The sequence below is a fragment of the Mesocricetus auratus genome, unplaced genomic scaffold (genome assembly GCF_017639785.1).
Source record: "Mesocricetus auratus isolate SY011 unplaced genomic scaffold, BCM_Maur_2.0 Super-Scaffold_100015, whole genome shotgun sequence".
Lineage (NCBI taxonomy): Eukaryota > Metazoa > Chordata > Mammalia > Rodentia > Cricetidae > Mesocricetus > Mesocricetus auratus.
Window position 1 is genome coordinate 28,257,137 of NW_024429198.1, and position 14,354 is coordinate 28,271,490.

Consider the following 14,354-nt stretch of genomic DNA (forward strand, 5'->3'; position numbering starts at 1 on the left):
GTTGTAGGCTATGTTGTATAATCACTGCAGCAGGCTGTAAATGATGTATGAAATTAAAAAAATATATCCCACTCCAGGGAACTCAGCCAAGACTCTGTGTTCGTGGCTATTTTAGCTAGTGAGACTTGGCAGAGGCTGGCAAGCTGGGCCTGCAGAGAGAAGCAACCACTGGAGACACTAAGTGATGCTCTTTAAAATCCATGTTATTCTTCCTCCTCCCTCTCCCTTGCCCATCTTGTAGGGAGAGCGTCAAGCAAAATATTTCACAGAAACAAAGATATCAAAATGAACCAGCAGAGTTGTCCTTCATGGTGTTCCTGAATCATCTTTTGAGGTTGTTCTCTAGCTTCCAGGGTAGGAAATGTGGACCCACACTCAGAGTCCTTCTCTAGGCCTTGACCCATTCTCTACCTACATTTGCGAGACTGAAGTATTGTCAGTCTCTTTTGGTCATTGGGGAAAATGCCCTTGTGCATACATAACTTATAATCCACCATTTTATCTCGAGCCAGTATCTCAAGACATTAAATAGACTTGAGCAAGGGTATTAGTTCATACTAATAAGCTCATCTTTTAAACAATCTTCTTGAAAAACCCAAACATTTTACTACTTTGCAAGAACAGCACATGTGGCTGTGTCCCTTATTTCATTATTTCAACCCATGCTCATCCTATGTGCCTTGCTCTCCAGGGGAGGGATGATTCCATATGGGACAAGAGTTCCACCCACTAGGTTTACTGACATGTCAGCAAGATGGTGACGCCCCTGGGGGTTGCTCATAACAACTAGATAGATGAAGATTAGTGAAGTGTGGCACCCTGCTGGATATTCCAGTCACAGTTTCAATGACCACCTTTGTTTAAAGGTTTAGAGGGTGTGAGAGAAGGAACTCGGGAGTCTATTGCCTCCTGTAACCCCCACAATCATGCCCTGGCATGAGCGCCTTGGCATTTGCCCCGCTGAAACACAAATAATTACTTTTAAAACTTTTTCAAAGCAGTTTTGAATTCTTCTCAAGAATTCAGTACCTGTACATCTCAAAAGTCCCAGTGCTTCACGAGAGTCCCAGTGCTTGTACATCCTGCTCATCACCTGTGAAGGTCAAACTGAGTTTCAATCACCATGGAAGTTGTGTGGCAGCCTCTCATTGTGACTTGATTTCAATTACCTCGGTGGACAGTGGTGCAATTTACCAGCATCTTGCAGGTGTAATTTACCAGTGTTTTCTCCCCTTAGTGAAGTTTCTGATTAATGGATGTTCAAATCTTCTACTAAATTTGTAATTGTCTGCCTACCTGTCTGTCTATCTGTCTGTCTATCTATCTATGTATCTATCTATCTATGTATCTATCTATCTATGTATCTATCTATCTATGTATCTATCTATGTATCTATCTATGTATCTATGTATCTATGTATCTATGTATGTATCTATCTATCTATCTATCTATCTATCTATCTATCTATCTATCTGGTTGTTCTCTTTGTAGCCACAGTCTGTTTTCAGAAATAAACCGTGAAATCTATTTAGTTATCATTTTGACACACCTGGGAAGAGGGGACAAAGATTTTCCCCATCAGAGTAGCTTGTGGGCATGAATTTAGGGGTACTGTCTTCATGGATGAATGATGTAGGAGGATCCAGACCACTACAGACAGTACCACTTCTGACTAGTTGGTCCTGAGTTACATAAGAAAGCAGGCTGAGGTACCCAACCCATCTTTTCTGGACAAGTATAGCTACCACTGCTCATTGAAAAATATGACAAATGGAAATCATCACAGAAACCCACAACCGAGCAATGCAAAGATAAACACATAGGGAGACTGGCCCTAGTGAATAGATTCATCTACATCACAGTTCCTGCATCTATGGTTAAGGGAACATTACAGAAGAAGGGGCAGAAAGATTGCAAGAACAAGAATGCCGGGAAGTCAGCTATGAAATAGTGTCTCATAGAAATGGCTACGTCAGTAAGACCAGAGTAATGGCAAAATAGATGGACATGTTAACATGGATGGGGGAAATGTCACAAGTGTCTATCCCTAATCAAAGAACTACAAGTGATTATTGACTGGTCAGAGAAGGACAATTAATTTCTCCATGGATGAGCCCCTTTATTGGTTATCCAATATAGAGTGGTCATCCTTGAAACCATATCCATACCACCAACAAAACAAACTCAGCAGGTTGTATTTATATGCATTTTTGTATGCATATATCCCCATACCCTACACATACATAACAATAAATAAAGAAAAAGAGGCTATCAACTTGACAATGGGGGTCACAGGAAGGGCTGAAGGGAGGAAAGGAGGGGGAAGTGATAAAATTCTATTTCAACAGAGTTTAAAAGCATATTTAAAAAGAAAAGAAGCAACTCAGCAAGCCAGGGAAGGCAAGTCAGGAAGCAACTTTCCTCCATGGTCTCTGTCTCAGTTCAGGACTCCAGGTTCCTGTCTTGAGTTCCTGTCCTGACTTCCCTCATTGATGGAATCTGCCTTGGGAGATTTAAAACAAAATAAACATTTTACTGCAACTTAGCTGTTTTTCACTAATACTTTATCAGCAACAGAGGAGCAAACAAAGGCATCTGATTGGACGCATCCTTCCCCATGTGGGGGTGGAGGTACTTTCCCTGACTTCACACACTGACTCCTTCCTAGGGTAGACACTTAACACATTTGTTGAAGTCCAGTTTGCCAGTTTCCTCTTTGAGTAGTAGTTTTGAGGTGGCAACTGAAGAAATAACTTTCTTAACACAAACTGGCAAGACATGTTTCATGTTTTCTCCTATACATTTACAGTATTTGATCTTACACACAAATGTGTGGCCCCTTCCTAATTCATTTTTATGCCTGGTGCAGGGTAGAGTTTGTATTACATTTTTGTTGAAAAACAAAGTCACATTAATTGATGTTGTCAAAATGACTTTTTGTTACTCCTGAATTGTGTCTGTCAATTGCTAATCAGTGGTATGTATGTGTATGTTTTACCTGTCAGCCACTCCCCCAATGATCTACTATTCTGTATTTACAGCAATGTGCCCTTTACATTACTGAGTTCCATGATGTGTTATGAAACCAGGAACTATTAATCTTCCAGCTTTGTTTTCTTTTGCAAAATTGTTTTGGGGACTACCCATCATATGTCAACTTAAATAGCCAAAAATGTCACCTAGGATTCTAAAGTGAGATTGCTTTTTATTCAGTTTCAGGCAGATTGACATCATAATAACATCAAGTTTTCTAACTCAGGCATACAGCTTCTCACTTAGCTGCTTATTTAATTTCTCTCAGCAATATTTTCTCTTTCTGAGTGTGCAGATTTTCCCTTTATTTGGTCACATTAATCTTTATTTATTTATTGAGTTTCTTGCCAATGTTATTACTTTAATTTTGTTTCCTTTTTTAATGTAGAGATGCAAAATTTATTGACTCATGTTAAGCCACCCTGTGTAACTGCTTACTGACTTTAGGATAATTTTTAAGTGGGTTTCTCTAACTCTTCTGCATAGGTGAATTTTGGTTAACTGCGAACAATAAGTTTTAGTTCTGACTTCAACATAGATACCTCTTTTAAGTTATTTTTTGTTTTGCCTGGTTACAATATCTGGGACCTCTAATAGAAAGAATTACTGGTGTATGACATGTTAACTATCTCCTGATCTTCAATCAAAAGCAGCCAGTCTTTTACTTGTGAACATGTAGCTAGCTATGATTCTTCATGAATGACCTTAAACAGGTGAAAGAAGTTTCCTCTTGCTCAACTGTGCTAAGTGTTGGGTGAGAAAGTTTGTTGAATTATGGGAAATGCCCATATGTGTTTACCAAACTACAGGATTCCTGTTGGTTTGTTAGTATGGCAGTTTACATTATAAATGACTTTTAATTTTTTTCATTTTATTTAACATTTTAAACTTTATTTTACATATGGACCAGTTTCCTCTCGATTCTCTCCTCCCATTCCTTCCCCCTGACTCTCATCTACCCACCTCCCCATCCACTCCTTCTCCATCTCCATTCAGAAAGGGTAGGCCTCCCATGGACTTGATCATCAAGATGTGACTGGGAAAGGTAATCCAGCATGGGGAGTAAGTTCCCAAAATCCAGCTAGGCACCAGAGACAGGTCCTGATCTCACTGATAGGAGCCTTACAAACAGACCACTCTACACAACTGTCACACACAAGCAGAGGGCCTAGGTCGGTCCCATGCAGGCTCCCTAACTGTTATGTCAGCATCCATCAGCTCCCAGGAGCTCGGGTCAGGATGGTACAATCACTCCTCCCTTTCATCAGGAGGACTCCAGGAGTTTGGCCCAGTGCTTGGATGTGGATTTCTGCCTCTGTTTCCATCAGTTACTAGATAAAGTCTCTTTGATGGCAATTAGGGAAGTCACCAATCTTATTACAGTAAATGTCTGGTTCAGGCACTCTCTCCACTATTGATAGGAGTCTTAGCTGAGGTCATCCTTGTAGATTCCTGAGTGATTCCCTGGCACCAGGTTTCTCCTTAACCCTGAAATGCCCCCCCCGCAATCAAGATATCTATTTCCTTACTCTCCCCTCTTTTGAATGTGAAGCCAACATTGTAATCTTGATCAAAGTAAACTTAGTCACAGTACATAATCCATTAATTAGGATTTTGTTTAGATTATTCGCATGTATATTCATAAGTAAAAATGATCTGTGTCTTCTTGTCTTGTGACATTGTTAAGTATTAGGGTGATTCTGGCTTTACAAAATGAATTGGGAACCGAGTATTTATTTGCAATTTCAGAAATGGTTTATACAGAGTTGACATTATCTCATGTATATATTATCTGGAAAGCCCCAACGAAATCACTTAGGTATGCATTTTTTAAAAAGTATCTTTAAATCTTGATTAATTTGTGAGTTTGTTTGATCTGGCTACAGAGTGCCACTACGTAGCCAGGCAGGCCTCAAACCTAAGATCTTCTTGCCTCAGTCACTGGAACAGCTGGGACTGTGGGAATTTATCACCAAGCCAGCTAAGCTTAGGATTTTGCTTGTGAGAAAGCTGATAACTCCAAGTTTAAAATGCAGCAGACAGGCACTACCCATACTCTCCATCTGAACGAGCTCTGAGAAGCTTATGTTCCCCAAGAAATGTGTGTGTTCCATCCAGCTAGTAAAATTTATCGGTGTGAAATCATTTCTATTAATGTTTCTACATATAATACAGTGATGCTGTGCCTTTCATTACCAGTATTAGTGAAAGATATGTTTTCATTCTTTCTTTAAGAGTCGGCCTGACTGGAGACTTGCAGTCACTGAAATTCTCTGAGAAGTTGATTTTCACTGCTCCTCTGTTCGTTTCCATTCCCAAAACTTTGTTTTGATATTTGTTTTCTTATTGTTTTCCATACTTTGAATCTCACAGTTTTAAGGGGGTAGTTCTTATAGAAGAAACATAAGTCACTTATGGGAGAGCTTTTGTTTCTCTGATATTGACATACCATGCTAAATTTTTTTTATCATGACTACAGGTATTGGCGCTATGCACGTATCACTGGTTTTTGTCTTCCTCATGTCCAATGTGTTCTCCAACTTCTGTTTCCTTCATTTCTTTCATGTACTTGTGTTAACCACCCCTCAATATTTATGGATTTATAGAGATTTGCCTGTTTTTAATGAAATGTAATTCATGGTGGTCAGAGTTTAAACTCTATAGAGGTTTGTTCTTTTCTATTTATTCATGCTTATTTTATGGCACTGGATAGAATTTTCTCAAGAACAGTTTTCTGGGAATATTATCTCTTCTGCTGTTTACTAGACCAAGTCAGCTGGTGATGTTATTTAAATCTTTTATATCTCCCATAAATTTCTATCAGCTTTACTACTTATTAAAAGATGGTTTAAAACAGTCTGGCATAATAGTAGACCCATATTTTCTTCTGTTTCCCAATAAACTGAAATCGCTTTGTTTTGTTTCTGATTGGCCACATACCTAGCAATCTGAGACTAGACGGTTACTAAACTGCCAGTTTCTGCAGTGTTTGCATTCCCAGAAATGTTTTTGAGCTTTGTTCAGAGACACACCCAATCTATTTGCAAACAGTCTGATCTGTTGGCTCCTGCTGTGAGGTCCTGTGATGTGGGACTCCCTCCAGGGCTAATGATCCTCTCTGAGTTGGCAAACACCTTGAGTACTCTTCAGTGTCCTGCAGCGATGTCATGTTCTAGGCTGGCGGTGTGAAGAAGTGCTGGCCCACCCTGAGTGAGCACCGTGCAGTGTTCCCAGGTTCCTCTGAACTTACACAATCTCCTCAAGTTACACCGTTCCATCAGAGCAAGGCAGAGCGCTTGCACACTTCCTGTTGAAGACATCTGGATCTCCTCTGCATTCTGCTCACTGCTTCATTGAGGGAGACTCATTCACCCCCCTTCCAGTGATCAAGATTGCAGGTGAGGGGGTTCATTCCAGGTTCCTCCCTTGACCAGGATTGAATTTGAATTTCCACACAAAACTACCACCATATAAACCAGGGTATTGTTCTTCAACAAATACAACTGTGTTTCAAGCACGAATACAAACACTAGTCAGGTAATACAACCCCCTATTTTACAAAGGATATTTCCCATGACTTGTTAGAAGCAATGTGGAGTAGGCAGTAAGTTCAATACTAATTTCCTCTTTAAATGCATGTGGTAGTATTAGTCGCAGTAGTGTCCCATTTAATCTTCATCTTCCAGAACCCAAAGTGCTTATGTTCCTATCTTCATACTCCATATTTCACCAGTTGGTTAGCTTGGTTGTTTTAATTTTTTGGCCACCAAACTGGATTAAAAAAGCCTCCTCACCTTGGGAAGTGGCCTTCAATAAATACAACTTCTCCTTTTCCACCTACTCACAGCTTAATAGGAAATATCCCTCTGTGGTGCTGTTAAATATGTCTGGTTGGAGTGAACAAGCAGGAGTGTTTTGTAAGGTGGGTGTAGTTACTTCGTTTCCTTGGAGAAGATTAATAAGCTGTGATTAGCAGATGTGAAGATGTAGATTTTAAGTGGTAGTTTGATTAATTCTGACAGCTGTTCATCATGCCCCACATCAGATACAGCATGTTTCCTTCCAGCTTACCAGAACTCCATCATAGCCATTTCCTTCTGCAACAATGGCTTCATGATGACTGTCACAGTTGGCTTTCTGTTGCTATGGTAGAGCACCGATCAAAAGCAACTTGGGGGAAAGGATGGGTATATTTGGTTGGCAGCTTACAAAGCATCATCAAGGGAAGCTAAGGCTAGGTCTCTTACTGGCTTGCTCAGCCTGCTTTCTTAATTACCCAGAGCTCACCTGTCTAAGGATGGTTAATAATTGGTGACCTTCCTCCCACATCAATTAACAATCAAGAACATGCTTCATGGATGTGACCACAGTCCAATCTGATGGAGGCCATTCCTCAGTTGAGAACTCGTACTCTCAAGTGATTTTCAATTTGAGAGTTGAAACTAATGGTGACAATTGCTATCGCAATCTTGTTTTAATAACTACCTGTGCTTTCTTCTTTTTATTTCTTCTTTTGCATCAGATTCTCACTTTGTAGTCCAGGCTTGTCTCAAAGTCAGTATGTATCCCAAGACATCCCTGAAGTTTGGGTAGACATCCTGCTTCAGTTTCTCAGAGAACTTTAATTGCAGGTGTGAGCTGCCATGCCTGGGTGTTTTTTTTCCTATATTTGCATGTCATTGGAACGAAGTCATGCCATTTAGAAGTTGCCCATTCTACATGTGCAAGTAGTTTGCTATTTTTTATTGTCCTTTGTCTATTTTATAGGCCCTCGACAATTGCCTGTCTACTCTATCAATTGGCGTATGGGATTCTTCTTTCGGGTTTTGGTAGCAATTCACTTTTACATGCAGGTCTCTTTATTGAAATCTGTTTTCATTTTTCACAAGCAAATGCATTAGAAGGGAAGCCCTGGTCATTTATTTCTCCAATGAATTTCTAATTTGAAACAGAAAAGCAGTTTTGTCTTTGTGCCACACCATGTCAACTGGGATATATCAAAAACTGGAATTCCCGTGTCTGGGATTTGAAACTATTGGACGACTCGGTACGTTTGTGACTGTGAGGCCCATGCTGGTAGAGATAGTGCCTTAGCCAAGGCTGAAGACAAGTCTGTCTGGCTCTGGCTCTGCCTCTGCCTCTGCCTCTGTCTCTGTCTCTGCCTCTGCCTCTGCCTCTGTCTCTGTCTCTGTCTCTGTCTCTCTCCTGGGAGTGAAACACATCTGCTTAGCAGATTCTCCAAGAGGAGTGTTGGCTTGAGTTCTGTGCCCAGGCAATGCTCACAGCATTCAACCCTTTTGTCTTTTGGTGTACAAGGTTAAGGATTTGAAGTCCAGTAGAGGCTTAGGTGATACTTGACTGGGCCATAGCTGTCCTTGTACCAGCCTGGCCCTGTCACAAGTGAATGATTGCAAAAGCAGTCACAAGGCTATCTCATGAGCAATGGGAATGTTGGAAAAGTCAGCCCAGGCCTGTAGACAGTCCTGTGAGCAAACACAGCAACCACTTCTGGGTACTCTATTAAACAGAGTGAGCAATGCTTCCCCCATCCCCAAATGTGACTGCTTGAATATAACACAACATTCCTCTGTGTAAACTACTTTAGCTCTACTGCACTTCACGTAAACATTCTGATAACCTTTTGTTTCATCTCATTTTGGATTTTAAAATCCCCAACATATGTAAGGTACCCATGTTTATCAATATTTTGTATTATATAATGTATCATTAATCTTCCTTGTTTGTTTTTAAATAGAGATAAGGAAGGTCTCGAATGTGGGGATCCTTCTACATCCCCCTGCATTCTAATTCAATTATGTTAAAAACTAAAAGCATACAATACACAAAGTAAAAACAAGTTTCATATAATAGATGCAGTGAAAAGCTACTTATAGTTCCTGGGGTGGGGTGAGGGGATAAAATTTTAGAAGCAAAAGTAAATGGGAAAGGCATAGGCTTGCTATGTCTATACTGATCACTTTTCACTTGGAGGCAGCTATGAGACAGCATTGTATCAAACATCTGCTGCCTGCTGTCAAGTTTGCATGAGCACCATGGAATGGCACCTACCCCATTCTCCATCAATGTTGAGCACACAAAAGAATTGCATCTTCTGCACCTGGGAGGATTGTGGGCTCGATACAGATTCCCCCCAGGAGCTTGCTGATATGGAGTAGAATCTGTTTCTCCATTTCCCATTTTTCCTGATTTCAGGATTGCTATGGCAATCAAAATATTCCAGTAGCCTCTCCTTCAAAACTTCCATTTCCGTCAGTCTGTCCAAATCCAGACAGTGACCTGGAGGTTTGCTCCTATGAGTTTCACTATGAGTTCTAGAGTGAGGGATGGAGATTAGTGGGCAGATAGCTTTGCCTACAATGTAGGAAATCCCAGGTTCCATCCCCAAATCAAGAAAAATGGTCATGTTGGCACACACTGGTACTCCAAGTACTCTGAGCTGAGTGGAGGAGTGAGTTCAAGACCAGCCAGGGATACACATGATCCGATAAAACAATCAAATAAATAAAACAACAAAAACCTTAGTTCTAAGGCTTCTGGTGATTAATTCTCGATGTGAATTTCCTGTTCATTCTTGGTCCATTGGCTCTTCCCAACGTCCTCAGGGGATTTGCTAGTGAATGCTGCAATGCCCTAATGCCAGCCATTTCTAATTCTCCTGATGTATATATCCCCACTTTCTGTGATTTGCATCATGTTACAGATTTCTTTCCAAGGGCTGGACCGTAACTAATCTTCTCCAGACATCTACAAGCTGGCTGGGTATCTGCTTGTCTATTTTCAATTTCCTTCAAGCGAGGTTTGTTCTTCATTTGCTACTTGAAGCGAAACTTAGCGAGTCTTCAGAGTCATTGGTATTCAGTCTGCAGACCCCATCTTCTCACAAGGAAGAGTGATTGAACTTCTTCATGCCCTGTTAAAGGATCAGTCAAGGACTTGAGGCACATTGAAGCAGACAAGTTAGAACTACTTTCTTTCTGAATTAAATTGGAGAAGTTGTATTGAAATGAAAGACATAGTCTTGTCTCATTATTTATGGTGATCATGACCCATTATACTACCAAAAAATTCTAAATGAGTAAACTCTTTCTCTTGAATGTATACGTGTATAGTGTGCATGCATGTGCATCTTATGTTTATGAAAGTGTGTGTGTGTGCATTCATGCCTGTGAGCATACGTTTGTTTATTCATGAATGTGGAGACCTGAACTAGATGTTACCTTCCACTTTCTTGAGGCAGGGTGTTTCTGAGCCTGGAGCTCTGCAGTTCTGCCTAGTCTAGCTACATGGCTTACCCAAGGGATTGCCTGTGTGCCTTCTGAGTGCCTGCCTGCCTGTCTGGCTCTTATGTGGGTTCTGGGGCTCTGAATCCCGGTCCTACTACTTGCATAGCGATGCTCTATCTGCTAAGCCATCTCCCCCCGTACCCGAGTTAGTGAATTATTTCTTAAAATTTATTTATTTTAGTGTTTGAGAGTATAATTACATCATTTTCCCCTCCCCTTTTCTACCTCCAAACTATCACCCTTCCTTTATCTCTTTTAAATTCATGGCTTCTGTATTCCATAATTGTTATTACAGACATATTTTATATATGTATATTTCCAAACACTTTCTCTCTCCCTCTCTCCCTCTCTCCCTCTCCTCCCTCTCCTCCCTCCCTCTCTCCCTCTCTCCCTCTCTCTCTCCCCCCCCCTCTCTCTCTTGCTTTCTCCATCTGTCTGTCTATATACTATTACTTGCATTTATGTCTTCAAGAACTGATCATTTGGTATTAGATAACCAACTAATATGCTTTTCTTTGGGGAAGACTATTTCTCCCTCTCTTAACATTATTCCTTGATTGCTTGCAGTTGTTTGTGTAGGGTTGTGAGACTGATATTCTCTGCAGTGAATCACCATAAAATTTTATATCATTGATTCTTTAACTTCAGAGTCAACAGAATTATAACTTATTTCTGCACAAAGATCTCAAGGTGTGTGTTTTCTGTCAGATGCAATGTGGCCTATCTCTACATAAGAACTTAGCCAGATAAAGTCACTGATAAAAACCATAAAACTGCATAAATGAAGTGCCTTAAATCCACTTGTGGACATTACTTTAAGGTAGAAGGCCTGCCACAAGAAGACACCGTCTTGTTCACCTGGGGCTATGTGCATTCAATGTCTCAATGCTTTGATCACAATGGAACTGAATATATTACGGTTACAAGTAAATTTTAGTGAGTTCAAACATTTTCCAAATTTTACTTTTCATTTATACTTCAGTTTTAATGGTGCTATTGCTGTTTCCCACTCACTGAGTTTTTGTGTTAATCCCATCCAGTGAAAAATATGAAAAATTCATCATCCAAAGTGAAAAGTCCACAAAAGTTTTTACAGCTACAGTAGGTTTTAAAATACATTTTAAATTAAATATAACCACATTATTTTCCCCCTTTCTTTTCCTCTCTCTGTTTTCTCCTAAGTGTCATCCTCCTTATCTCTCATACCCCTACTCTTAAATTGATAGTCTCTTTTTCATTGATTATTATCATTGTGTGTGTGTGTGTGTGTGTGTGTGTGGTGTGCACTCACAATCACACATGAATATTTAAAAACAACCTTCTGAGTCCATGTTTGTTGTCTGTATGTCAATAGTTTCTGAATTAACCATTTTGTATTGGGAGCTGGTCTCTAGGGAAGCCTAATTCTCCCTTTCCCAAAAGTTACACATGTTTCTTCTTTATGTGTTCAGTTTTTCTTTTGATTATGTTTATATTTTTGAGCATATGGTAAATAGCTGTTTTAAAGCCCTGATGTGCTCATTTTGTATTTCCCTTTCCTCCCTGTGATTTCTTCTATCCTATAGGATGTTCTGTTGGATTCTCTGCAAGATGTACTTCACATTTTTTAAAAAATTATTTTTATTATTCTGTTTATGTGAGTAGTGGTAGTCATGTATCACAGTATACCTATGTAACTCAATAATAGACAATGCACATGGTTAGTTTCTCTCCTTCCACCATGTGGGGCCTGTAAATCAAACTCTGATCAACAGGCTTGGGGTCAAGTGCCTTTACCCAATGAACTTTCCTATAATTCCCTTTATTGTTTTGAATTTTGAGACTCTTTTACTTGCTTGGAAGTATGCACTCAAACAGGCCCTGTCTACAAGGAATTAGTATTTCGAGAACTTGCTATCTTATTTCTCTTCATTTCTTGAGGTCACCTTTATTCTAGGGACATTGTGCGGCTGCTCTTTCTGAGAGCTTTCTAAAGCTTTACTGATTTTCTGAGGACTCAACAAAAATGCCTTTTTTTAGGAAATAAAATTCCTGTTACAAATTAAATGATTCTCAGCTATGTGGTAGTGGTTCTATCCCAAAACTTCTATGGATGGATGGTGAGAGATGAATAGATGATGGACAGATGGATGTATGTATGGATGAATGGATGGATGCATGAATGTTCTAGAGACTGAACCCAGGAATATTACAGTGCTTTGACTTTTCATGGCCAGAGGAAAAATCAACTCAAGACTTAAGTGGGGTCACTTTCTATTTAAAAAGTCTACCCTGTATAATCAAAACTCCCTGGTGCCTCTTAAGGACATCATCTACATGAGTTCAGCAAAGCCACATGTACTCAGCTTGGGATTCCTTCCAGAGCTGATATAGAAACCGCTTGTAGAGAGAAGGTGGTAGGGTGTCACCTAGCTTGGTCCCTTTTGTTAACAGGTTAGAGCTCTTAGCTGTTGGTGTTTGTGTGTGTGTGTGTGTGTTTATAATGCTGTCAAGATTTCTAGTTACTCGTGATGAAGGGGAACATCTCATAGGACTTATCTTCATATGGACATAAGCATAAATCCCTTTAGTAATTTTTAATTTATCTTTTTATATTTTAAAGTTATCTTTTTCATCTTTAGATTTTTTTTGGTTTTTCGAGACTGGGTTTCTCTGTGGCTTTGGAGGCTGTCCTGGAACTAGCTCTTGTAGACCAGGCTGGCCTCGAACTCACAGAGGTCCGCCTGCCTCTGCCTCCCATGTGCTGGGATTAAAGGCATGTGCCACCAACGCCCGGCCACCTTTAGATTTTTAAGAATATCGTGTAACACTGCTAAGTGGGATAAAAGACAATGACAGAACCAGAAGTCATTGAAGAATAGTACTTACTGGATTTCTCCTCTTGGCTTGTTCATTCTGTCTTTTTTATCTGTGACCACCTTCCCAGTGGTGACACTGTCCATAGTGACTTAGGACCACCCGACATCAATCATCAATGAAGAAAATCCACCATAGACTTGCCTATACACCTGTAGGCCAATCTGATGGTGTCATTTTCTCAACTGAGAGTTCCTCTTAGATAACTCTAGGTTATGTCAAGCTAATAAAAACTAGCCAGCACAGAGTGCTCCCCAGCACCTTAAGGCAATAGGCAGATTCCTTTCATGTCTGTGTTCAGCACTGGGTGATTATGTGACTTTCATGAAACCCTGCTGAAAGCTCCTAGTAAGTGAAGCAAGGTAGCTCCCTGTGGGTCGGAGCTGAGGAGCTAGGTGTCCAGAACCACAAAGGCAGACATGTAGATGACTGCTGCCATCTGTGATTTCACAGAGGACACATAGATGGCAATGGAAGAGGGTGGGTTCCCAGCTCTATAGAGTCTTTGGGTGCAGAGCTGACAACTGGTGACATTACCAGGGATGCCTGAGTTTGTTTTTGAATGTTTGAAGAGGCGAGTTTGAGAATTGAAGAGCAATTCTGTAAGTGCTTCACAGAGGCATGGAAAAGATATGCAGTTGGGAGGAAGGTATTTGAGCCTGGGAATCCCCATCTGGTTTCCAGGCTAGAATAACAGACCTTTAATTAGATTTAATTGGAGATTTTAGCAGCAGACAGAGGTTCAGTTAATAAGCTATCCTCTTGCCAAGATCTGGGCTTTTATGAGGCATCCCTGAGACAAAGCTAAATGATGTCCAATGAGGCCAAGGTCAAAATGAGGCTTGCTGAAGATAATGCTTTCTTTATCTCCAAATGGTGGGAATGTTAGAAACATGCACGTTCCAAAAGTCATTGAGTAACTGGTAGAAACTGGAGTTTGGGGAAATGGATTCAGATGGAAGAAGCTGAAAATAGGCAGCCTGTTAAATAAACATCAGGCTGAGGGTGGGAGTGCATCTTCAACATTTTAGGGCCCTGGAAGGAAAGCCCACCACTCCCATCTGCTGAGAAGACACAGGCTGTCTTGGGTTTATGGACAGTCACCATCTCTAAAATGTTCACTCTCATTCAGTTGTCCTTCACTGAATACAGGATGCTGCT